This window comes from Pseudopipra pipra, chromosome 19, assembly GCF_036250125.1.
Source record: "Pseudopipra pipra isolate bDixPip1 chromosome 19, bDixPip1.hap1, whole genome shotgun sequence".
Classification (NCBI taxonomy): domain Eukaryota; kingdom Metazoa; phylum Chordata; class Aves; order Passeriformes; family Pipridae; genus Pseudopipra; species Pseudopipra pipra.
In genome coordinates this window covers 1,837,640-1,862,189 of record NC_087567.1, presented here as the reverse complement: position 1 = coordinate 1,862,189, position 24,550 = coordinate 1,837,640, and the positions used below count along the sequence as shown (strand labels likewise).

The following is a 24,550-nucleotide window of genomic DNA, read 5'->3' as shown; positions in this document are numbered from 1 at the left end:
GCTGCTGCTCCTGGCGTGGGGCTGAGGGCTCTGCACCCCTCAGGGGCTTTCCTGGCCCAAAGTCCTTCCATGGCAGTGAGGGACTCCTGGCAGGGCTGGCCTTGGCATGGAGCTGCCTGAGGAACAGGGGACAGAGCTTTCCATGTCACAACCTGCCACACAGGAGAGATTTGCTCAAACATAAAGTTCTGGCCAACATCATCTCACCTCAACACAGTCCCTAAAGCACCTGCTGAAGTGGGAAAAGACTCTGCTCCACGTGGCAGAGCCTGCAGGGATTGGGTTTTGGAAAGACAGGGGAGGAAATGAAGTACTTGGTTCAGAATTCCTGAGCTCTGCCAGCAGAGCCTCCTTTGCACAACAATCCCAACACTTTCACCTCAGCCTGCTCATGAAGGGCTGCAGATTCTGTCCTAAGAGGATTTATTTCTTGGGAACACCTTTCACTCTCCATTTTTCATGTTCTTTGGGAACTGAAAGGAAGAGAATGTTTTGAAGGAAGATACCAAGTAGTTCTACTGGATAATTTTGGGGCTTAATTAGATGTTAATGTCTTTTCCTCAGTGCAGCAACCTGTGTTCTCTATCAAATGAGAAGCCTCTTCAAAGAGGTTAATTTGGGAATATCTTGTAGTAAAGATGAATATTTGTATAATAAAATCAGTATATCTGTGTCCTGTGAGAGAAATACTTAATATATGAGGTTATCAAGGTCACTTGAAGCTGCAAGTGCTTGCTAAAAGAAGAAGTCATTTATGTGTAAACATTAGTTATATTAATTGGGAAATTACTGAGTTATCTGACAGTGCTTAAGCAATTTTCTTACCAAACTCAGAAAGAACAGAGAAACCTCTGAAAAGATAATTAAGACGAGACAATAATTTAAAATTTAGACTTTTTAAAGAATTAATTACGCTCAGAAAGATCATTTTGAGAGCTGGTGAACTTTGCACACAACAGAAGGACCTGATTTAAGGCAGAACATCAACTGTCTGTTAAGATCTGGTAGGAGTGGAGGTAGATCTCAGAAAACAGAATGAACATGGAAGAAGCTCCATTTTAATGACATTTCAAGAATTTCTTGCAGAAATTTCTTAGGAAACATGTCCAGAAATTGTGCTGAGGCAACGAAACAGTGACAGGAGTCATTTCCAACCTCTGCCTCGGAGCTGTGTCCTCACACACACGCGAAGAAGGAGCACAGACCTCTCAGGAGATGCTTGTGGCAAATTCCTGAGCATCCCTGTGCCTCTGGAATGGGTATCATGCCCTTCCCAGCCCTGCTGGGGAGCTGGGAGGAGGCAGGATGGAGGGACAGGGCAAACTTCACCTCCTGAACCTTCCAGCTGAGGGCCAGAGGGCACTGCCAGGGAATCTGTGCCGTGCTGGTTGTGGTGGTTGCACTGGGATGTCACAATTTGTGGTGTTACAGCTCCTCTTTGGCACAAACTGCTTGGAAAGGGAGGGATTTGGGCTTCCCTCTGGAGAAGGGGAGGCTGGAGGAGCCTCAGGGCAGTTCCACACTGCTCAGAGGGTGGTGATGGCGAGGGCAGAGCCGGGGGGCACAGGGGAGGGACAGGCTGTGGTGGGCACAGGAATGTCTTCATCAGAGTGGTTGAGTTGGATGTCTCTTCATCCTTGGGAGTTTTCCAGATCCAGGGCTGACCTAATGCTGACAACCACTCTGCCCACAGGATGCTGGACTGGAGGCCTCCAGCAGCCCCTGCACATCAACATTTCCATGTTTCTATGATCCTTTCACAAGCAGTGAAATGCTCTGTGCACCCCTTCCAAGCTGCAAAACTGTGCTCTCCACTCTCCTCTGCTCATCTTGCAAACCAGTGACTGGCCACAGAAATTTTGGTCAAAGCTGGGGAGAGAGTGAAATATTTTTGCTTCTCTTCAACACACAGAAGCACCAAGGCACAGGGGGATGAAGGTCATCTTTCCAAACAGTGCTTAAACTAAGGACCAAAACCAGCAGTCCTGCCTTCCCTGGGAGACAAGTCTCTGCTGGCAAAACAAATGGGATCCAGCTGTCCTGTCTTTTGAAGGATGCACCACAAACTGCATTTTGCACAGCAAATTTCACATCACAATCGACTTTGTTCTAATTATTTGCAGTTCAACAACTTTCTGGCCATCACTTGATGAAATCACTGGAAAGAGAAGCCAGTGGGCACACCTTTGCTCAAAGGGCTGTGCCCAGTGGCTCTGCATCTTCCTTCATCATGCTGGGAAGCTCCTGGATCTTGGAAAGGCAGTGGCTTCCAAGGGAAGGTTTCCAAGTAATATACAAGAAAGGGTCTCAGCCTTGGCTGGGAGCTGCTGGTCTTGGGAGAGCCACGGACATCCCACCAGGGATGGATCCCCTGGGTGAGGAGCACAATGGTGTGGGCATGTTCTCTAACCAGGAGGCAGTTTGTGGTGGCTGATAAGAACTACTTTACAAGAGAACAGAGTCTACTGTAACACTTTATTATGCCTAATGCAAGGGGAGGGTAAAACAGGGCTGAGGAGAATTCAAATCAATGGCATTCTCCTCTCACCAGCGTATCAGCTCGTCAGTAATTACTTGTTTGTTGTCTTCATTGTGAATCCCAACAATTCCAAGGTTGTTAATGCTCCAAGAGAGAAAATGAAATTACATATTCAATTTATTCTGCACAGAAACAAATTACCCAGAAGAAAAGGGGATTTATTTGCATTCCTGCAGTGGAGTCGGTGACATCCTCTGTGATGGAGCTGCCTGGATTCCCTGGGCATTGGCATCCCCTACCAGCTTCCCTGGTGCCCAGCTTGCCAGAGCTGTCTGGGGCTGGGAGCCACATCCTTTGCCCCCTTTCTGCAGAGAGAGGGTCTTTTTGGGGGTGCCTAAAAACACAGTGAAAGCAGACTGTGCTGAAGTCACGGGGTGATAGCCCAGGAGACACAGCTGGGACTGTGACCCAGATGTGCCTTGTGATGCCCAGAGCAGCCAAAGCTCTGTCCCTCACGCTGGGATCATGAAGCACTGTCTGTTTTTCCTCGTGTGGGGACCCAGGGATAAGGGATATTGTTTCTGCAGTAAAGTATTTGATTTAGCTTAAGCTCTTTACTGCAGGAAATGGTTATCTTGATCCAGTTAATTTCTACTCTGCTTAAATTTATCTTTCTGCAAATCTGACTTAAATATTAATGATGCTTTGCATTCCTGGTGCCTTTCATCTGATGATCTCAAATGCAGTGTTGGAAGAAATAGTGGTTGGGGGTGGAGGTTGCTCTTAACATCTTACAGGTACTAAAATGTAATAAATCATGAGATGGACCTGTTTCCACTCAAAAACATCCTCCTGGTGCCAAGGTCCAGCCTCAGTGAGCCTGTCTCATGGTCTGCTGAGCAGTGCAGGACAGGACATCTCAGCTGAGGAGGGCACAGAGCTTTAATAGCACCTCTGATAATTAAATATGGATGTTCCTTGAGCTGAGATGTAATTGAGTGAGACACCCAGAGAAAAAGTGTCTGTTCCAGAGAGAAGGTCATTTGTTGGGTGGCCAGGAGCTGGGAGTTGGGCTGTAGGGGGACTCAGGGCAGCTTGGAACCTGTTTGGCAGGAAAAGTCAGTGTACAGAGCAGCAAGAGGCAGTCAGGGAAAGGGGCATATATTCCTCTGGGATATATGTGTCATGCATATGGGGAAGGAGCTGGACACCTGGGGTAGAGTGAAGGGGAGTATTTTCATTAGGGAATGAGGAATGAATTCAACTCTTACATCTGAAGATGGGATGGGAGGAGGTGACAAGGTGTAGCATCAAAAAGATGTCATTTCCATGCTGGCAGAAAGGCTCTTCCTCTGGGCCAGGCCCCCTGGAGCTGGAGGGATCTGTGTCTGTGCAGGGGCACTGCTGGCTGGGAAGGGGGACTTGGAGGCTTTGGATCTCCCCAGGTGCTGCAGGGACTTGGTCATGGTCTTGGCTGCAGTGCAGTGGTGCTGAAAGCCAGCTGTGCCAGCTGTGCCAGCTGTGCCAGCTGTGCCAGCCAAGCCACTTGCAGCAGAGACAAAAGCTGGCACTGATGGCAGCTGTGTGCCCAATCCCTGCTAAATCCCACCCTGAGCCCCTTGGCAGTGGTCTGGCTCCTGGATCTGCACCAACACCCATGATTTGGGCCCTCTGGACCCGTGTGCTGCTCTTGGCACCCCCCCAGGGGGTGATGACCAGTGGCAGGTGATGATCCATCGACTCCCAGGGATCCACTGAGGGCCTGAGGTGCTCCCAGGGATCCAGCCCAGGGATCAGCACAGCCCTGAGGCTCCAGGGGCTGCTCAAGCAAAGCAGCTGCAACACGTTGAGTCTGCTCCAGGCCCAGGGAAAATGACAAAGAGGGAAGGTTTGCCAGAAGGTTTGCAGAACTAAGTGGGGAAAATACATTTTAATGAAATGCAAATACATTTCCCAGCATCTAGGAGAGAATTAAAAGCATAAATAAATAAATGAGAACTGGAGCAAGTGTTTAGCACCAGACTTGGAGCTCTGGTTAAAGGGACAGGCCCAGCTGATGCTGCCTGGGCAGTCCCTGCCTCTGCTCCCCCCCAGCACCTCACAGGCTGTTGGAGAGCAGGAGCAAACACTGCTGCTGGCTTTGCACAGGGCTGTAGCTCTTGCCAGCACCACATTTCTGGAGACTCTTTCTATCCTGTTTGAGCTTAGATAACTCTAAAGTTTGACTTTAAAATCTGACTGGAGTAAATTCCATAGAATCACAGAATATGCTGAGTTGGAAGGGACCCCTCGGGACCATTGAGTCCAACTCCTGGCCCTGTGCAGGACTCCCCAGGAATCACAAAAATCATCCATTTTGGAGAATCCCTCAGGCAGAGGAAAAGCCACTGCATGTTCTGCCTCCCTGGGTTCACCCCTAGACCCTCCCAGCTCTGTTTGCTGCCGGTGTCACACCAGCCCTGCTCTGTGCTTTGGCTGTGACCTCACAGGGCTTTGGGTGGTTCCACCTCCACGACATTCCCAGATCTTGGCAGGCTCTGAGAATGAATCCATTTATCCCCTTCTCTCTTTTATACCTATTTAACCTCTTTCTTTGCCCAACAACAGCCTGGCTCACCCACTGCCCGTGCCTGGGGCTAAGCCCCAGCTCAGCTCCAAGCAGGATGCTCCTGTTCCCATGGATTGCTCCTGTTCCCATGGATTGCTCCTGTCCCCATGGATTGCTCCTGTTCCCACGGATTGCTCCTGTCCCCATGGATTGCTCCTGTTCCCATGGATTGCTCCCTGCTCCACAGGGGCAGGAGGCAAGGCCAGGGATGGAGGAGGGAGAAACCCCCTCCTGCAGCCTGGCAGGGACGTGCTGTGAGCCAGAAGTGCTTATTTCTCTGCGTGGCTCCTGTGCAAATGTTTTGCCTCTCCTGCCTGATTCAGCACTTCTTCAAACCCCATGAGGTGCCTGTTGGGAGCTTTAGGCCCAAATAACTTTGCAAGTGTTATTTTCTGGAGCAACATTATTTCTGTTTAAGACTACCCTGTGAGCATAAAAATCTCTCATAATGATTTCCCCGTCAGCTGTTTCTTTTCAAGACCTTTTTCTCCTTCCTAGAAATGCATGACACTCTATGGAAATTATGTAAAAGCTCCTGCTCTCCGTGGCTATGAATAGTGTTTTCTATTCTGTATTGGTTTATATTTGGGGTTGATAATCACACTCATATTTTAAGTTTAGCCGAGGCACAATTTCTCTAACAAGGGCAGCAAACAAAGGAAGGAGTTTAAGCTGAGCAAACGAGTGCAGGAGTGTATCCTTCACTTCCTTAATGCTTCCTTGCTTCAAATTATTCTCTTTAGACAACGGATACAAATGATTTGTAGGAGTTATCCACCCTCAAAACATAATAACACAGCGGGGCTGTGCTGCTCGCAGCTCCAGCTCCGTGCTTTTGTGTGCAGCCCGTGCCCATTTGTTCTTTATTAAAAAGAAAATTAGCATGAAACCGGCTCTGAGCTTAATAGGCTGCAAAGCTGCCTCGCAAATGCTTTTGTTAAACCAACACAAAGCTCGGCTGTAATTCTGCTTCCCCAAATGGAAGAGGCACGTGGTGTAAATTTAACTGCTGCCCGTGAGCAGGGAGAAAACAAGGTGAGAGTGCTGGGGGGGGGGGGGGTGTTAGTGCTGAGCACGACGTGGATTCCTGAGCTGATGGGAGCAGGAAGGGGGGGAGGGATGGAAAACAGCCTGATGTCTTCTCTGTGGGGACCAGGGACAGGACCCTGGAGAGGAGGAGGCTCAGGGGAGACCTTCTCACTCTCTGCAACTCCCTGACAGGAGGGGGGAGCCGGGGGGGGTCGGGCTCTGCTCCCAGGAACCAGCAGTAGGACAAGAGGGCACAGCCTTGAGCTGCACCAGGGCAGGTTTAGGTTGGACATGGGGAAGAAGTTCTTCCCAGAGAGAGGGATCAGCCCTTGGAATGGGCTGCCCAGGGAGGGGGTGCAGTCCCCGTCCCTGGAGGGGTTTGAGCAGAGCCTGGATGTGGCATCAGTGCCATGGTCTGGGTGACAAGGTGGGGTTGGGTCATGGGTTGGACTGGATGATCTCAGAGGTCTTTTCCAACCTGGTTGATTCTGTGGTTCTGTGACCTGAGGGAATGGCTGGAGCTGTGTCAGGGCAGGCTCAGGTTGGATCTCAGGCAAAGGTTCTTCCCCCAGAGGCTGGTTGGGCACTGCCCAGGCTCCCCAGGGCAGTGGGCACAGCCCCAAGGCTGCCAGAGCTCCAGGAGGGTTTGGCTGATCCTCTGGGGCACAGGGGGTGACTCCTGGGGATGGGCCTGTGCAGGGCCAGGAGTTGGACTGGATGATCCTTGTGGGTCCCTTCCAGCTCAGCACATTCTGGGATTCTGGGATTCTGTGCCTTTACCCTCTCCTCTCTGCCTTCCAGCAGGCACCAGTGTGCATTTAAGCAAGGAAAGAGCTGGCTTTCCAGGCATGGGAACAGAGCATGGGATGTCACACCAGGCTTGGGTGATCTACATCTTCCTGAAGGGAAACCTTCAGGATCCCACAACCTTTGCTGTGTGGTTTCAGTCCTGCAGCACTGAGGAGCTCAGCCCCACAACACTGCAGGGAGAGGGGAGGGCTTAGTACAGGGAAGCTTCAGAACATGTTGGTTCAACAGATCAGGACTCAATGCACTAAATGAGGGAGTTTTGAGTGCTAACAAAACTAGGAATTATGCAAATGCTTGTGTTGGAAAGTCTGGGCCAGGAGTTGGACTTGATGATCCTTGTGGATCCCTTCCAACTCAGCATATTCTGGGATTCTGTGATTCCAAAGCTTTTCCATTTAGGCTGTTGGGATTTATGTGGGCAGGGAGAATCTCGAGGCACCTCAGAAGGGTTTTGCTATGTCTGTCATAAAAACAACCATTCTTCAGCAAATCAGCCTCCAGCTTTAAGTCATCCATAGATATCCCTGGGTCTGGCCTGGAGGTTCCTTGCTCTGTGTCACCAGGAAAGGAAAACCTCAAGTGGTCTTTGTGCAAAAGCAAAAACTGGCCAGAGAAAGCAGGGCAGAAATCTTGGAGCTAAAGATACTCAGATGAATGAAGGATCACAATTTTCTGGGGTTATTTCATATGGAAAACAATTTGTGATGCTCCAGAAAGCCAGTGGGCTGCACCCCCTTGCATGAGCTGCAAGTCTCAGGTTTGCCCAAACCACTGAGGGAATGCCATGGAATATCCTGAAATGGATCCACAAGGATCATCAGATCCAACTCCTCACCCTTCACAGAACAGCAACAAGAATATCACCATGGGCCTGAGAATGGAAACAATCTTCATTTTTTGAATCCCAAATAACTTTCCTCTACCCAAGGCTGTAAGACAGAGAGTGAGTGTCCACTTCTAACAGTCTGGACATTTTTTTCTGGGAATTTGAGTTTCAGAAGGAACTGGTTTGTGAAAGAACAAGAGTTCAATAAAAAACTACTTTCATCAAGTTTTTTTTTCCTTTCTATTTTACCATAAGGAAATTCAAAATCTGAAGAAGAACTTTGTGCTTTCTTGGCCAAAGTTTAAAGCCAAGTGTGATTTTTGTTGTGCTTTTTTCTGATGGTTTTGGTCAGAAAGTGACAAGTTTCCTTCTTCATTACCAGTGACATTTTCAGCTGGGCCTTGGGAGGACTCCCTCATTTTAAAGATATTTTGCAAGGATACCTCTCTCAGGACCTAATTCTGCATATTAATGCTGACAGAAGACAAAGCACTTTGGGGCATTTAACCTGCCTGTCATGATTTATGCTTGGATTCTTGGCATGGGCAGCCAAACCCCTTCATAAGTCAGTGCCCAGACAGGTTGTCTCTCTCCCTCTTGCCTTGACACAAAGTTGACAGGGAAAGATCTCTGAAAACCCACTTTGGAAAGTCTGATGAAGCAATTCCTTATTTCTCTTCCCTGGTTTAAGGGCAACTCTTACCCTTGAGAGCAGACCTTGGAGGTCGAGGGTTGTCCTGATCTGCCTCTGCTGTCTCCTGGACTCTGATGTTGAACTGAACTCTGCCAAGTGCTGAGAGCTGCCAAAGGGGTTGGAAATGGGTGATCTTTAAGGTCCCTTCCAACCCAAACCATTCTGGGACTCTCTGATTAGAGGAACCAGCTTTAATTGTTGTGTCAATGACAGGAGTGTCCCCTTTCCCACCAGAGGCACCTCATGTTGAACACGTGTTTTAGGTGCCTCGTTGTGGGTTTGCAGAGAGCTGGGTGCACTCTGAGGGACAGGTTTATCAGGTGGGGAGAGCCAGGACATCCTGCAGGTCCCAGCTCTGCCCAGGACAGTCAGCAGGTGACAGAGGCAGCTGGAGCAACTTCTGTGCTCCATCCCCTCCTCCGTGGAACATTCCTGAGGGAATGTTACCTCTGTGATGCAGCTGAGTTGCTGCAGACATGGAGGGAGACGGATGGATTTGGTGACAGCAGGTGATGGGTTGTCTCATTTCCCTTTTGGGCTGAAGCTCTTCCAGTTGGCTCTGTGGGAGTGCACAGGTGAGATCCCTCCTGCACAGCTCCAACCTGCAGGCTGCCATCTGGGGCCATGGGAATGTTGAGCACTGAGGATGTGTGAGGTGAGACACTGTCCCAGGAAACCCAGGGACACGATAATTTATTGCTGCCTTTCCTCTGCTGGCTCCCAGCACCGCAGCCTTGGCTGAGATTGCTGAACCCTCAGCAGGAAAAGGTGTTTGCTTGAGTTCCAGCCACTTCCCACTCATCCAGCATGTCCCACAAAGCCTTTGAGGGCAGCCCATCCAACAGCAGAGAGCTGCTGACATTCCTAATGCACATAAAGATCCCACCTACCCTCCTATTTGTCGCAGGTCTCAGGTGTGACCTGTGATTGTGGCTCTTCACAGAGGCTCAGCCTGGGCAAACTTTCAGCAGCCCTGCCTGGTTCTCATTATTTACAGACTGCAAGCCAAAGGGCACAAAATGTTCCTTATATTCCTTCCCAACAGTCAGAGGAGCTCCCAGCTGCTCTCGGGGAGTGAAGAATGTGATCACCACACACATTTCCGCTCATTATTTCGGTGCTTTTTGTACTGCAGCAGATGGGTCTTCATTAAGCTGAATAAGAGTTTTAAGGTGAAGCTGCTTTCATTGTTAAAACAGCTCTTCCAGTAACTTCAGCTGTTTTATTGAGAGTTACAGGAAAATGACTGAGAAATGCAATGAAAACATAAAGATGCCTTTAACCAGATAATGGGAAAGTATTTCCTTCTCTTCAAAGGTCAGGCACGGTGAGGGGAAAATGGACCTCAAGTGGCTCTGGGTTGGGATGAGTATCTGGATATCAGGGATAAATCACAGACAGGTATCTCCAGAAATGCCTAAAACCCTCCCCAGAAAATCACACTTACTCAGGATAGAACCCCCAGGATTCCAGTCTTTGCTGAGGGCCCAGGGCTGGCAGCCACGAGGGACAGGCAGTTTGTACAGGGACTTCTTGGGAACTCAGTTATGACCTGGAAAATGTCTGTAGAAGGTTGCAGGTTACCCTGGCTGGGCAGAAGGAGGGAGAGTTGCTCCCCACCACACCCAGGGTTCCCTCAGTCACCTGGACTCTCCTTGGAAGTGGTTTCATGGCTCCTGAGTGAACGAGGCTGGGTCTGGAGCAGTCTGAGATGCTGAGGGTCCAAAAGCAGCTCAGTCTTGAGGCTGCCACCCCAGGACAGCTCTGGAGCCTCAAGCTCAGCCTTGATGGATCCTTCAGGTCCAGACCAGCTGGTTTGGAAACAACCCTCCCCTGGCACTTGGCAGGGAAGAGGGTCAGGTCAGGGATTCCTGAGGACAGAGAGGAGGGGAACCCCCCAGGGTGACCCAGAGTGGATCCCCATCCCTGGAAGTGTCCAAGGCCAGGCTGGACAAGGCTTGGAGCAATGTGGGCTAGTGGAAGGTGTCCCTGCCTATAGCAGGGGGGTGGAATGAGACAAGCTTTAAGGCCCCTTCCAACCCAAACCATTCCATCCCATTATATGGTTCTATGACAGTGAAGTGACAGCAGCAGCTCTCCTGCTCCCAGAACTGTGGGGGTCATTTCTCCTGGGAGTTTTCCCATTTTATCAGTTTTGTCACTGGCAGGAGCACAGGCTGAGCTGGTTCACCCCTGGTAGGTGCAGAGGACACCAATCCTGCTCCCCTGTTAATGCAAGGGAATTCAATAGGACAAGAGAGAGAATTGTAGAATCATACAGTTTGGGGTGGAAGGGGCCTTTAAAGGCCATCTCATCCCATCCCCTGCCATGGGCAGGGACACTTTCCACCAGCCCAGGTTGCTCCAAGCCCCGTCCAACCTGGCCTTGGACATTTCCAGGAATGGGGCAGCCACAGCTTCTCTGGGCAACCTGTGCCAGGGCCTCCCCATCTCCATCATAGAAAATTCTTCCTTATGTTGAGTCTAAATCTACCCTGTTTTAGTCACAAACTCTTCCCCTGGCCTTCTCCAGGAGCACTGACTGGTGAAGGCACTGAATGGTTCCCTGCTCCAGGAATTGTGTTTGAAACCCCCCCAGCTGCCCTGCCAGGCCAGGGGAGCTCTGTCCTTCAGCCAGGGATGGCCTTGGCCATTCCCTGAAGGAACGTTTCTGCTGTCACACTGATTGCAGAGCAGCCCAGACATGCTGGTGTGTTTTCCTGGGGTGTTTTCCACCCACTCCCTGAGCTGTCCTGGGCTTTGTTTCTGTTCAGGATCCTTTGGTTTCAGGATCCTTCCCCCTGTTTTTTTCTGCTCTGCATGTGTCTCTCTTTATAAGCTGGAACTGCTCTGTGTTAAGACAGAGGCTGATAAATACTGTAATCACAGGGGGCTCTTTCTCTGAGGAAGGACATTTGGAACTATTTTTTTTCGTTTCTTTTTTTTTTTATTTTTTCCTCATTTTTTTTCTTTTTTTTTTTTTTCTTCCCACCTCTTTTTTAAAGTGTCACCCCTTGTATTGTTTTAGCTTTCCCTTTTGCAGCCTTATTCCCTCTCTGGAAACACCTGCTGAGGCAAAAAGGAGGGGGAATGAGGATGATTTGCAAGTCACACACAGCTCTGAGGACAGAGATTATGGCAGTGAAAATGCCTCTCTGCAAAAACTGTGTCCTGGATTTAGGAAATCCTCCCCTTGAAGGACATCCCTGAGGTTTGGACCTCATAGACACTTTCTTTCAGCAGCTGTTTCCCAGGACAAGGTTTCCCACTGTTTTGTGGTGGTGAGTGTTCTGTCCTGCTCTGGAGCTCTGGACACCTCCACAATTGCTCCTCTCTTGAGCCTCTTGGTCCCAGCTCCCCCTGCAGCCAAGGACTGTTCCCAGCAGAGCCCAGCTGTGGCACAAACATCTTCAAACTCATATCTACCTTGCTGAGAGGCTGAGCCAGGAACCTCCTGCCCAGGATCTCACAGCTGGGTTGATCTGCTCACCTGCAGGGCCCATTTCCCCCTGGGAGTCCACAACAGCAACGAGGTCACAGAGTGGGAATCAAAGAGAGCAAAACAGGGCAAAGGCCCCTTTTCTGCCCTTTCAGATGCTTTTTCTGAAAGCATCTGATTCTTCTGAAAGCATTTTCTCATCCTGCTTCTGCCTGCACTGGACCTGAAGAGATCAGGTCATACCCTTTAATCATCCCATCTGCTTTCTCTTATGTGATGTTCAGGATGAAAGAGCTGGGGCTCTTCAGCTGGAGAGGAGAAAGTTCTGTGGAGACATCACAAGGAAGCCAGAGAGGGGCTGTTCATCAGGAACTGGAGTGATGGGACAAGGGGGAATGGGTACAAACTGAAAGAGAGCAGGGTTAGATGAGATATTAGGAAGAAACTCTTGCCTCTGAGGGTGGGGAGGCCCTGGCACAGGTTGCCCAGAGAAGCTGTGGCTGCCCCATCCCTGGAAGTGTCCAAGGCCAGGTTGGACGGGGCTTGGAGCCACCTGGGCTACTGGAAGGTGTCCCTGCCCCTGGCAGGGGCTGAAACTGGATGGATTTTGAGGTCCCTTCCAACCCAAACCATTCTATAATTCAATGATTACCTGTGTCCTGGTTCCATTGTCCCTCCTCTTGCTGCCAGATTTCTCTCAAGGTACTGTGGAAAAAACCTTCAGACCATGAAAAACAATCATTTGAAGTCACCTCATTAGGCAGGTCCTGGTCCCTTGTGAGCTGAGCTTCATGTGCAGCCCAGGTGTGACACACCCCAGAGGTGACATTGGCAGGAGGTGCTTCATGGGGAGCACTCTGCAGTCAACAAGCTTGGCTGGTCTAAGGGGACCTGTCTGAGGATCTTCCCACCTGTTTATCAACAGATATTTTTAAGCTATTTGTTATTTTCATGCTTTTCCATAATCCAAGCAAAGCTTCTCCACCAGAGTGATGAAAATTTCTGGGAGCAGGCAATTTTTATTCCTTTGGGTGCAGAGGGAAACTGAGCTGCTTATGGAGCTCAGCAACTTTCAGCATCTGTAGGAAACCTCCCAGCTTTCTGCCCGTCCTTCAAACCCAGCTTTCACTCCCCCCTGGAGCTGCAGTGTCCTCAGCACTTCCACACTGATGGGTGGCACACGTGAGGACAATGGTGCCTCCATGATTTAGATGCCTCTTTAGGATCTGCTTTCCTTTTTATTCCTTGTCTTCAGATTTTTATTTGCTCATTTATCCCCACTTCAGTAAGAAAGGAAAGCCTTTGAACAGGGTGCTGACTAAATACTTCTGGATCTTGTACCTTTGCCTGCTTTGTTTTGATCCCATTGCCTGAAAGGATCAAAAGGGAACAAGTTTTCTCCTGGAAGATGACAACAACAGTGCTGAGAGTGCAGGGGATGTTACCTCAGAGGCACAACCTCGCTTGGGAAGCTGTAAACATCCCTTTCAACTCCGAAAATAATAAAGGTGCTGCCACCCCCTTGTCCTCTTTGATCTCTGCCAGCAGTTTCAACTCTGTGATGGTGCCAGGGGGAATGGGACTTGCCAGAAAAGTGGAATAGGGAGCAGGGTGGGAGAAGAGGATGAGCCAGTATCCAGTTCTGGGCTGACCACGCTGGAGAGGGTCCATCCCCACAGAGCAGGGGCTGCCCTGGGTACACACCTCACCATCAGTCCTAAACCCAGGCTCTCCACAGAGGGTAACACAGCCCAGGCAAAGGAAGGAGCAATAAAAGCCATTTCCATGCCCTGAGCCCCTGTGCTGTCAGGGCTACCTGGGAGGCACAAGGGACAGTGCAAAATGCTTCTTTGTTTGAAAAAGACAACAACAAAAAGAAAGGCAGAGCCAAGCTGCTCAGCTGGGTGCCCTGGGGCTGGAACAGGGCTCAGTGGTTCTTCATCAGGAACTGCAGTGACAGACAAGGGGGAATAGGTTTCAAGTGAAAGAGGGGAAATTTAGGTCAGACATTAGGAAGGAATTCTTGCCTGTGAGGGTGGGGAGGCCCTGGCACAGGGTGCCCAGAGAAGCTGTGGCTGCCCCATCCCTGGAAGTGTCCAAGGCCAGGTTGGATGGGGCTTGGAGCAACCTGGGCTGGTGGAAGGTGTCCCTGCACATGAATTATATGAATTTTAAGGTCCTTTCCAACCCAAACCTTCTGTGATTCTATTCTATGATCCCCCTCATGAGGTGGGAGCAGGGACAGCCTGGGCTGGGGTGACACTGGCAGGGAACAGGATTCCTGTGTCCCAGGACACCTGGAGAGTGACACATCAGCCCATCATGTGAAGCAGAACAGGCAGTGAACTACTTTTCACAAGCCCATGAGCTACTCTTGGTAAGCCCAGGGTGGATTCAGCACCAATGGGAAGTGCTGTTTGTGATGATGGTGGATATTAGAAGGTTCTGTTCATGGTGATTATGGGTATTAACAACCTTCTGTTCAGCTACAGGTGGAGAATTCCTCCTGCACACCCCGACAGTAAAGGAAAACTGCCCCCAAGGGTGTTCAAGCTCCAGCTCCCAAGCAGGCCCTGGCTCTGCTCCCTTTTCCTGGCAAACCTCAGCAGCAGCAGGAGAGAGTGGGACTCCAGCACTGCACCCTCACCTAGAGGCAGATCCCTTTTTGTGTGGAAAAGGACCAACCCTCATCTCCACCGAGCAGGATAAGCCCTGTGAACCTCCAGGTGAGACATTTGTGAGCTCATTAGCAAAGCCCTGAGCTCTGGCTAATAAGTGTTGCCTGCTATTCCAGCATGGGAAATTAGGCTGCTTTCAAGGCAGAAACCTTTATTAAATCAAGCTGTGACCTTTGGGACACCCTGGCAGGCAGAGGATCCCACACAGCACAGGGGGTGTCTGGTAATTGCTCCCCCCCTGGGCCCTCCCACCCAGGGTGATCATTTCTCCCTCCACTTACCAGCAGTTAGAGAGGAGCTGAGCTCTGAACTTGTGGGCTGCTGCTCCTCACCCTGCCCTACAGCCCAGCAGGAGATGCCTTTGCTCCCTGTCTCCCTCTCTCAGATGTTTCTGTCCAAGCCCAGAGCTGTGGGGTCAGTGATCACAGGGATGCTCAGCTGGGAGGTCAGGGCAGGCACCACCTCACAGGAGTCCATGGCCTGCAATAAACCCCCTGGGATCCAGGGCATGACCCTTGGAACATGGCTGAAGAGCTGAACTGGTGCTTGTGGCAGGCTGGGAGAGCTGGGGGTGTTCACCTGGAGAAGAGGAGGCTCCAGAGAGACCTGAGAGCCCCTTCCAGGGCCTAAAGGGGCTCCAATGTTTGAGCAAATCTCTCCTGTGTGGCAGGTTGTGACATGGAAAGCTCTGTCCCCTGTTCCTCGGGCAGCTCCATGCCAAGGCCAGCCCTGCCAGGAGTCCCTCACTGCCATGGAAGGACTTTGGGCCAGGAAAGCCCCTGAGGGGTGCAGAGCCCTCAGCCCCACACCAGCAGCAGCAGCAGCAGGGGGGGAGGGAGGTGTGAGCCAGAGCAAAGAACCCTCCCCAAATGGCTTTCAGGGCTGACCATTTTGCTCCCTCCTCAGCCAGAGCCAGGGCTGGTCTCTGCCAGGGCCTCTGGGCTCCAGCCAGCACAGTGAACCAGGTGCCAAGGGGGGTCTGCTCTGGAGCCAGGCTGGGAGAGCTGGGGGTGCTCAGCTGGAGAAGAGGAGGCTGCAGGGAGACCTTGCAGTGCCTAAAGGGGCTCCAGGAGAGCTGGAGAGGGACTTTTCCAAAGGGTGTGTAGAGATCAGGTCATACCCTTTAATCATCCCATCTGCTTTCTCTTATGTGATGTTCAGGATGAAAGAGCTGGGGCTCTTCAGCTGGAGAGGAGAAAGTTGTGTGGAGGCCTCACAGCCCCTTCCAAGACCTGAAAGGGGCTGCAAGGAAGCCAGAGAGGGACTGTTCATCAGGAACTGGAGTGATGGGACAAGGGGGAATGGGTACAAACTGAAAGAGAGCAGGGTTAGATGAGATATTAGGAAGAAACTCTTGCCTCTGAGAGTGGGGAGGCCCTGGCACAGGTTGCCCAGAGAAGCTGTGGCTGCCCCATCCCTGGAAGTGTCCAAGGCCAGGTTGGATGGGGCTTGGAGCAACCTGGGCTGGTGGAAGGTGTCCCTGCCCATGGCAGGGGTGGATTGAGATGGTCCCTGAGGTCCCTCCAACCCTGTGTTTCCATGACTGTGTGTTGCACACAGTCAGATCATGGCAGGTGGGATTTTAAGGAGCAGTATTTAGGGACAGGGCAGAGCAGTTGGATGCTGTGGGAGCAGCTGCTCCAGTGAGCAGGACAGGAGATGGGGGGGAGCAGGACAGGAGATGGGAGGGAGCAGGACAGGAGATGGGAGGGTTTTTGCAGGACAGGAGATGGGAGGGTTTTTGCAGGACAGAGCAGCAGGAGGGAAACATGTGACAACGTCCAGTGCTGAACAGAGACTTTCCACCTGGATCCAGCCACTGCCTGTTTCAATCTTCCTGCTGGTTTGATGGAGAACAGAAGCCCCTCAAATCCTGGCTCTCTGTCACACTGCTGGGTGAGGGATGGTGTCACCTCCCCTCATTTCAGCCACTCACCACCAAATGTCCCTGGGCAGGTCACATGTGGCTGCTTTGTTTGTCACCCCCAGTTCCCCAATAAAAGCTGCACCTTTGGCTGCACAGACCCCGCTGTGATTCCTCTCCTTGTTGCTACTTGAACCCATCACAGCTTTTTATGATTCATTTTCCCCCCAGCTTTCTTTTCCCCTCTTCCTTTCCTAACAAAACACAGAAAAGTCAGCAAAAGGCTTGTCATTCTGCCCTAGAGATTAAAAAAAGCTGGTCAAAAATTAATAATTTATGAGGAAAACCAATCCAGGTGTTTTTTCTTTCACAATGTTCATATTCCTCAAATTACCTGTTGGAGGATTGTTTTTCCTAGAGAAGTTTGTTACTTCTTTAAGTACCAGAAAATGCTTAGTTTTCCCCCCCATTTTTTGCAATTTTTATTGCCACTGTTCTATTTTCCTGCAAAACTTTGCCAGCACTGAAAGACTGGCAGATTTGTGCAGTTTCAAAGCCCTTTGTCACTCTGCCACCATACAACAGTGAGGATTTGGAAAAGGTAAAAGGGGGGAAAATAGGGAAACACTTCCCTCCAGCTGAGGGATGAAAAGCTATAAAAAAAAAAATAAAACAGCTTCAAAGAAATGCAGAATTAAAAATAAATCTAACATTCATGTTCATTTTTGGGAAGTTTTGCACTGGAAAGTCTGGTTTGCAGCCTCAAGAGTGTTCTGCAGAATATTGCAGCCCTTTACAGCTTCACTGCAGGTCCTTTGCAGATGAGTTTGTGGGTGCGAGAGAAGTAGAAGCCTTTGTTTAAAAAAGCTTCTTGTGTTGGTGTCTTGGTGTGCAGATGATGTCTCATGAGACTGCAGGTGCAGCAGCCTCTGGAACAGCCCTGCAGAGGAGTCACTGAGCAGATTTGTTTTCTTTTGTTTCCTTTTCTCTCCTGTAATCGTGACTTTATGTAGCTTTTGGGACTGAAATCATTGTCCAGAGAAGCTGTGGCTGCCCCACCCTGGAAGTGTCCAAGGCCAGGTTGGATGGGGCTGGGTTAATGGAAGGTGTCCCTGCCCATGGCAGGGGCTGGAGCGGGATGATCTCTAAGGTCCCTCCCAACCCAAACAGTCCCTTGGTTCTGTAATTGCAAATCTCTTATTTAGGGGAAGAGGGTTCACTCAGGAAATATAACAACATTGACTCCAAAGTGTTTGAGGACATGCAGGGGGAACAGAACTGTGGGTTGAGCCTTCAGGGGGACAGCTCTGGGGACAATGTCCTTTCCTGCTGATGGGACTCACCCCGGGCTGGTGCTGCTGCCTTGGGCAGGTGACACTGTCCCCTTGTGCATTCCATGCTGTGGGAAACTGTGGATGACTCTTCTGAACCAGGGAATCCCCCACTGTGTGTGAGGAGACAGCACTGCCAGTTTGGGAATTCTCACTATGGAGCTTGTAGGAACCAACAGTTCCTTTGGCCATGGGTTGCTGAGAACCCAGAAACCACCCCATGGAGTTCCCCACTGTGACCCCTTGCTGAGCCAGCCAGGCTCCATGAGGAATTTCTCCTTTTAGGAGGGATTTTTTCACAAAAAGGATGATTAAATATTGGCAGGGGCTGCCCAGGGAGGATTAGAGTCCCCACCCCTGGAGGTGTCCCAGGAAGGCCTGGCCGTGGCACTCAGTGCTCTGGGCTGGGGACAGGGTGGGCATTGGGCACAGGGGGGATCCATGGGCTGGGAGGGCTTTTCCAACCTCAGGCATTCTGTGAAGGTGGTGGGACTGAGTGTGTTGGAGACATGGGAAGAGGGTCCCACCACGCTGCTCCAGAACTTGGGGCACCTCCTGAATGAGACACAGACACCAGACCCCCCTCCCGCATTGGCCACATCCCCAGGACCCAACACACCGGGGTATCCATGTGGGGAGCGGCATGGAAAACAAGGAACACTCCTCCTCACACTGGAGACACCCACCTCCCATGGATTGTTGCAGGGTTTAATTATCCCTCTGTTCTCAGCTCTGCTTTCCTTCAGCCCTCACGAAACCCCATAACAATTGTAAGAACATCTCACTCAGCCCCAGGTGACCTGCAGGCAGAGTCCAGCAGGAGCAGGGCAGGGATTCTGCCCCTGGACTGGGCACTGCTGAGGCCTCACCTCGAGTGCTGTGTCCAGCTCTGGGCCCTCAGCTCAGGAAGGACATGGAGGGGCTGGAGCAGGTCCAGAGAAGGGCAACGAGGCTGGGGAAGGGTCTGGAGCACAAGTGCTGTGAGGAGCAGCTGAGGGAGCTGGGGGGGCTCAGCCTGGAGAGGAGGAGGCTCAGGGGAGACCTTCTCACTCTGCAACTCCCTGACAGGAGGGGGGAGCCGGGGGGGGTCGGGCTCTGCTCCCAGGAACCAGCAGTAGGACAAGAGGGCACAGCCTGGAGCTGCACCAGGGCAGGTTTAGGTTGGACATTGGGAAGAAGTTCTTCCCAGAGAGAGGGATCAGCCCTTGGAATGGGCTGCCCAGGGAGGGGGTGCAGTCCCCGTCCCTGGAGGGGTTTGAGCAGAGCCTGGATGTGGCATCAGTGCCATGGTCTGGGTGACAAGGTGGGGTTGGGTCATGGGTTGGACTGGATGATCTCAGAGGTCTTTTCCAGCCTTGTTGATTCTGTGATTCCTCTGGGTGCTTTCTGTACCAAGCTGATGGGTTTAAATCCAGCTCATGCCACACCTCCAACAGTCTTGCAGGAGAAATGTTGAACTCTAAACCAGATAAAAATAGACCTCTGTAGGTTACAACATGCATTGAAGACACCAACTCCAGCCATATTTCCTCTTCTGCTCTGGAAAAATGCAAAGTGAAGGAGCAGCTTTTCTGTCAGGACATGAATAAACCAGTTGCTGTCAGGAGGACAGTTGGTGCCAGCTGCTGTTCCCTGTGAGGGTGGTGGGGCCCTGGCACAGGTTGCCCAGAGAAGCTGTGGCTGCCCCATCCCTGGGAGTGTCCAAGGCCAGGTTGGACAGGGCTTGGAGCAACCTGGGCTGGTGGAAGGTGTCCCTGCCCATGGCAGGGGGTGGGACTGGATGAGCTTTAAGGTCCCTTCCAACCCAAACCATTCTGTGATTCCATGAAACATGGCCTTCCCAGGAGCTCTGTCTGGAACAGCAGCTGCTGCTCCGCTCTCCTCCTGGTTTACCAGGATCTCCCTCTGCAGAAATTCACTGCTGTACTTAGTGCTAAGTCTCCCCAGTTATGTAAAGCTCTATAAATCTCTCTCACAATGTGTTTAAGGGCACCACAAAAAGTCCCATTTCTGGTTTTCAGCAGAACTTGTTTCCAGGAGGTACCAACGCACGGAGGGCACATGTGGCAGGCGAGTGCTTTATAAATGCAGGGCACTTGTGTGTGTCTTGTGCCTCATTCCAAGGCTGTTTACAACCTCATCTTCCAAAGAGAAATGAGGAAAAACTGCCATATAACACCTTTCCCAGGAGTGGTCTCCATCATGCCAGTGTTGTTGCAGTTGTTCCTCTCCCAGCACACAGGAATATTCTGGTTATTACTTTCCCTTCAAGTCCACAGCCCTTGTTTTGCTCACAAATCTTTCTTTTTTTCTCTTTTCCTGATGCCCAGCAGGTTTTTGTTGCCAGCTGGGTGCTGAGGCTCTGGCAGTGTGGTGGGACCCTCTTCCCATGTCTCCAACACACTCAGTCCCACCACCTTCACAGAATCCCAGAATGCCTGAGGCTGGAAAAGCCCTCCCAGCCCACGGAGTCCCCCCTGTGCCCGATCCAAGCTTTTCTCCCTTTCTCCCTCTGAGCAAGGGCTGTCCCACCCATGGCTGAGGGACCTGGAGAGCAGCCAGTGCTGTGACCTTGGCTCTCCAGAAGGCAGCACATCCTCTGCCCCTGTCCAGAGTGGGCATTTCCTGTGGACATCCTATAAATTTGTGGAGATCCTCTGAGTTCGTGGAGCTCCTGTTTTTCATCCCTCCTTGCCTGGTGGGTGTGACAGGTCCTACTGGACTCAGAGACCCTTTCCCCTGCTCCTCTGGGATTCAGAGCTGGAGGATTCACCCTTCCACACCTGGCTCAAGTCCATTGACACCATGTCCCTATAAAATAATAATAAATAATAATAATAATAATAATAATAGTAATAGTAAATAAAGCAACACTTCAGCTCTGAACCTTCTGCCACACCTCAGGTTGCTCCTCCAGAGCCCTGTGCAATATAAAACACCCCCCTTGTTCCCCCCACCCCCTGTGAACAGGGAGAAGGGAGATCTCCAACTCTGAGAGAAGAGTGACTGCCTGACTGCAGCAGACCATGCTCCTTTTGCAATGGGCTCCCTCATCTTTTATTTTAAATTAAAACAACGCTTAACCTTGATAATTTGTCATTTAGGCTTCCGAGGGAACAGGCTGGGGAATAAATCGTTTGTTCCAGCGTGAAATGGAATAAATCGGAGCTGAATCACAGGGTGTTACTAGGAGAATAACAGCAAATGGGGTGTGTGGTTTATTGTTAAACAAGAGCAGAGCTCTGGAAACGAGGTTAAAAGGGAGGCTGTCAAGGGTGCCTTGTGCAGCTGCTTCCCTGGCACAGAAGAAAACTGTGTTAAAGAGGAATGAGGAGGGAGCATTTATCAATTATTGATGGGAAATGAGCCTCTCAGAAGGAGTTGGAGGCAAGGGGAAGGATCAGGTTGGGAAAAAATCCAGAGAAATCAAAGAAATTCCAGCTTCTTGGAATGTTTGCAAGACTTACAATTTATGGGCCCTCTCTTTATCCTTTCTGACACTTCAGGAGCAAATTTTTCTGAAGTGCTGGGAGGCAGGAACACAGAGACAGGGACAAGAACTTGTGGGAGCTCCCTGGGTGGGGAGGAAGAGAAGGTCTCCCTGCTTTCCCCACAGTCTGTGCTGCCTCTTGGCACTGTTTGCTCCATAAATCAGCTTGCAAGTTTCCAGGCTGTGCAGAATTTGGGATATGAGCAGATTTAAAAGATCTTTTAGGAGTTTTCCAACAGTGTTTTACAGTTTTTCTTCCACCTGAGGACCAGCTTGATGCCAGCCCTGCCTGCCGGGGCTGGAGGGGAGGGCAAGATTCTTTATCAGTAGATTATAATTTTAAGAGTCCTCCTTTTCTTCTTTTTGTATAACACACAAACCCACAAATTTACAATATGAGCTCATTTAGAATACATCCCTTTTAAAACATAGGCAAAACAATCAGGCACAGACCTTCCCACACTGTCAAATAACAAAGTCTAGGCAGTGTACAAATTTAAGATACAATTAAAAGAATCAAATATGCAAAAAAAAAAATTAAAAGAAATGTTAGTTGTTATTATGAAAGTTTGATATAGTGCATTTAAAAAAGAAACCTGTATCGGGGACTTCCCACATGACAAGTGTACCCAGTGAGATGTGAGATAAAAAGAGACAATTTCTGCAGCATTTCTCAATAACAGCAGACACCAGAATTTTTATAATATATCCTAACTATGTATTATATGTCCAAAACCAGCCTACTCTTATCATCTGTGAGAAAATCTGAAGTAAGTGTGGTAGTTAATCCACAGTCAAGAGTTAAGAGATGTTTGGTAGTGACAGCAAATTCTGGGTGACACCCCTGGCAGGGCCACTCCCTGCAGGCAGTGCCAGGGAGAAGCTTCAGCCACCTTAAGAGGAGACCAGGGAGCCATGGGATGATAAATTCCATGGATAGAGGCAAAACTCCCTCCCTGGGAAGTGCTCAGGAGCACAGACAAGGAGAGGTTTGCTTTGGAGACACATCTTGGTCAGAGGCAGCACCCTCAGCCATTTCAGCCCCCACACAGCTCATTTTGCACATGAAGTTTAAACTTGGAGCAGGACAAGAAGTGGGTACTGAAGGTCCTGTGTGTCAGCACTGGAATCCTGTAACTCAGCTTCAATTCCTGGAAAAATAATTAAGGAAAGTAGTACCTGGAAAATAAGTGGAGGTGAGTAAGAGTCAGCCTTGATCATCAGAAACAAATCATAGAAAACCCATTTAATTTTCTTCAGAGGTAACTGAGCTTCTGGGCAGTGCAAAGGCAATACCTTTTATCTCTTCTGTTACAGCAGCACCTTCAACTCTCTTGGCTCATTAAATCCCCAGAAACAAGCTAAAGAAATATGTGGGAGATGAATCCACCATCTGGGGATTGAGAACTGGGCAGCAAACCAGGATTAGAGAGCAGCTACCAGGAACTTTTTCAACCTGAGACAGCTGATCCATAGGCCCTTCCCTGGGCCTTGGGCCATTCAACATCCCTATCCAAGAGCTGGACTAGAGAACACAGGATTTGAAAAGGACTTTAAATGACCTTGAGACTGAGGAAAAAGACCAAAAAACCCCTCTAGTGCAGAGTTCAGTGAGGATGACATAAAACCCCCCTTTTGGGTGGATCCAGCTGGAGATGGGAGAGGAGATCACACAAGGGTGGGACAAACCCCCACCCTGAGGGGGTTGTCCTGGCTGTGTGCAGGCAGGGCTCAGACACCAGGACCCTCCACCAGGAAGAGGTCCAGCTGGGACACTGTGCCCAGTTTGGGGTGCTGGACAACTGGAGAAACCCAGAGTTGTCCAGAGGTAACTTAAAATCTGATCTGATGAACTGGGGTTGTTCAGCTTCCTTGGCATCACAGAATGGTTTGGGTTGGAAGGGACATCATAATCCTCCAGTCCCACCCCCTGCCATGGGCAGGGACACCTTCCACCAGCCCAGGTTCCTCCCTGTCCAACCTGGCCTTGGACACTTCCAGGGATGGGGCAGCCACAGCTTCTCTGGGCAACCTGTGCCAGGGCCTCCCCACCCTCCCAGCCAAGGATTCCTTTTCAGTATCTGCTCTAAACATATTTTCAGTTTAAAGCCATTCCCCCGGTCCTGTTGCTCTCTGCCTGTATAAAAAGCCTCTCTCCCTCCTTTTAATCAGCCTCCTTCAGGCCCTGGAAGGAGCTCTCAGGTCTCCCCAGAGCCTTCTCTTCTCCAGTTGAACACCCCCAGCTCCCAGCCTGTCTCCACAGCAGAGGGGCTCCAGCCCTTGGAGCATCCCCATGGCCCTGAACCTTTGGTAAAGAGAAGGCAATCCTATATTCAGGCTGCTGGAAAGTTGGGCCTTGTGCCATGTCCTTGGTGGCCAAGACATGTTCATCCAGTGGTATAATCACAACACCTGACAAACTGCCCAGGGAAGATCTTAATCCATCATGAAAGTCTTCAGGAAGAAGCTGGTCAAGAGGTGGAGCTGCTTTTATCTTAGGAAAGGGATGGCACAGCTGGCTGAGCTCTGGGGGATGCTGGGCAGCCACGTCTGCTCCCTCCTATAAAATGCCAAGGTCCTGGAGCTGACCCTGCATCTGCCCTGAGGTGGAGTGAAAATTGCTGAGGAGCAACACAGGACACAACCTTTCCTTGTTCATTCCCAAGACAACGAGTCACACACTTTTTGTGTTGTCCCAAGTCCCTCATGTGTATTCCCTGAAACCAAGAGAGCAAATGTTTACTTCCAAACCAGGGCCAGCTCAGCTCATGCTCCATGTTAAGCTTTTGAGGGAGCAAGTGACCCCACACCTCAGCCCCTGCTGCTGCTGGCACCATCCCTCCTTGCTGGCTCCTGGGAGGAAAACATGGGAATTGCCTTTCACAGTCTTCTGCACATAAACAAACCCCATTCCCTGCAGCAGAGAATGGGGACAAGCCCTTCAGACCCCCAGGAGCTGCTGCAGGGCAGGACAGCCCAACTGTGAGTTGTCTGACCCAACTGTCTCAGGGTCCCCAGGAGCTGCAGGGTGGAGAGGTGACCCCTGTCCCTGATGGAGAGGTGACCCCTGTCCCTGATGGAGAGGTGACCCCTGTCCCTGATGGAGAGGTGACCCCTGTCCCTGATGGAGAGGTGATTCCTGTCCCTGATGGAGAGGTGACTCCTGTCCCTGATGGGCTCCTTTAGAAGGGCTGAGTCCCCTGGATCTCCCGGGCAAGTCTGACCAAGCCCTCAAAGCTCAGCTGCACCTCTTGGAGGAGGGAATGGTGTATGTACCACCAAGGCTCCTGGTATTTTCTACT

The 24,550-nt window shown here is 50.6% G+C and overlaps 2 long non-coding RNA genes across 4 annotated transcripts; one reads left to right on the top strand and one right to left on the bottom strand.

Moving 5' to 3' along the window:
• Positions 1 to 2,456: 2,456 nt before the first annotated feature.
• LOC135424427 (uncharacterized) lies at positions 2,457 to 8,830 on the bottom strand. 2 transcript variants are annotated; one of them, XR_010435221.1, is made up of 4 exons: positions 8,687 to 8,830; positions 8,456 to 8,552; positions 3,751 to 3,867; positions 2,457 to 2,623 (listed from the first exon to the last, which is right to left on the bottom strand). It is a non-coding gene; the product is annotated as an uncharacterized LOC135424427 (long non-coding RNA). The 2 variants fall into 2 exon arrangements; XR_010435220.1 differs by having other exon boundaries at positions 8,456 to 8,830.
• Positions 8,831 to 8,910: 80 nt separating this feature from the next.
• On the top strand, positions 8,911 to 18,081 carry LOC135424426 (uncharacterized). Of its 2 annotated transcripts, none has more exons than XR_010435219.1 (3): positions 8,911 to 9,021; positions 14,372 to 14,611; positions 17,323 to 18,081. It is a non-coding gene; the product is annotated as an uncharacterized LOC135424426 (long non-coding RNA). The 2 variants fall into 2 exon arrangements; XR_010435218.1 differs by having other exon boundaries at positions 8,911 to 9,101.
• Positions 18,082 to 24,550: the final 6,469 nt, after the last annotated feature.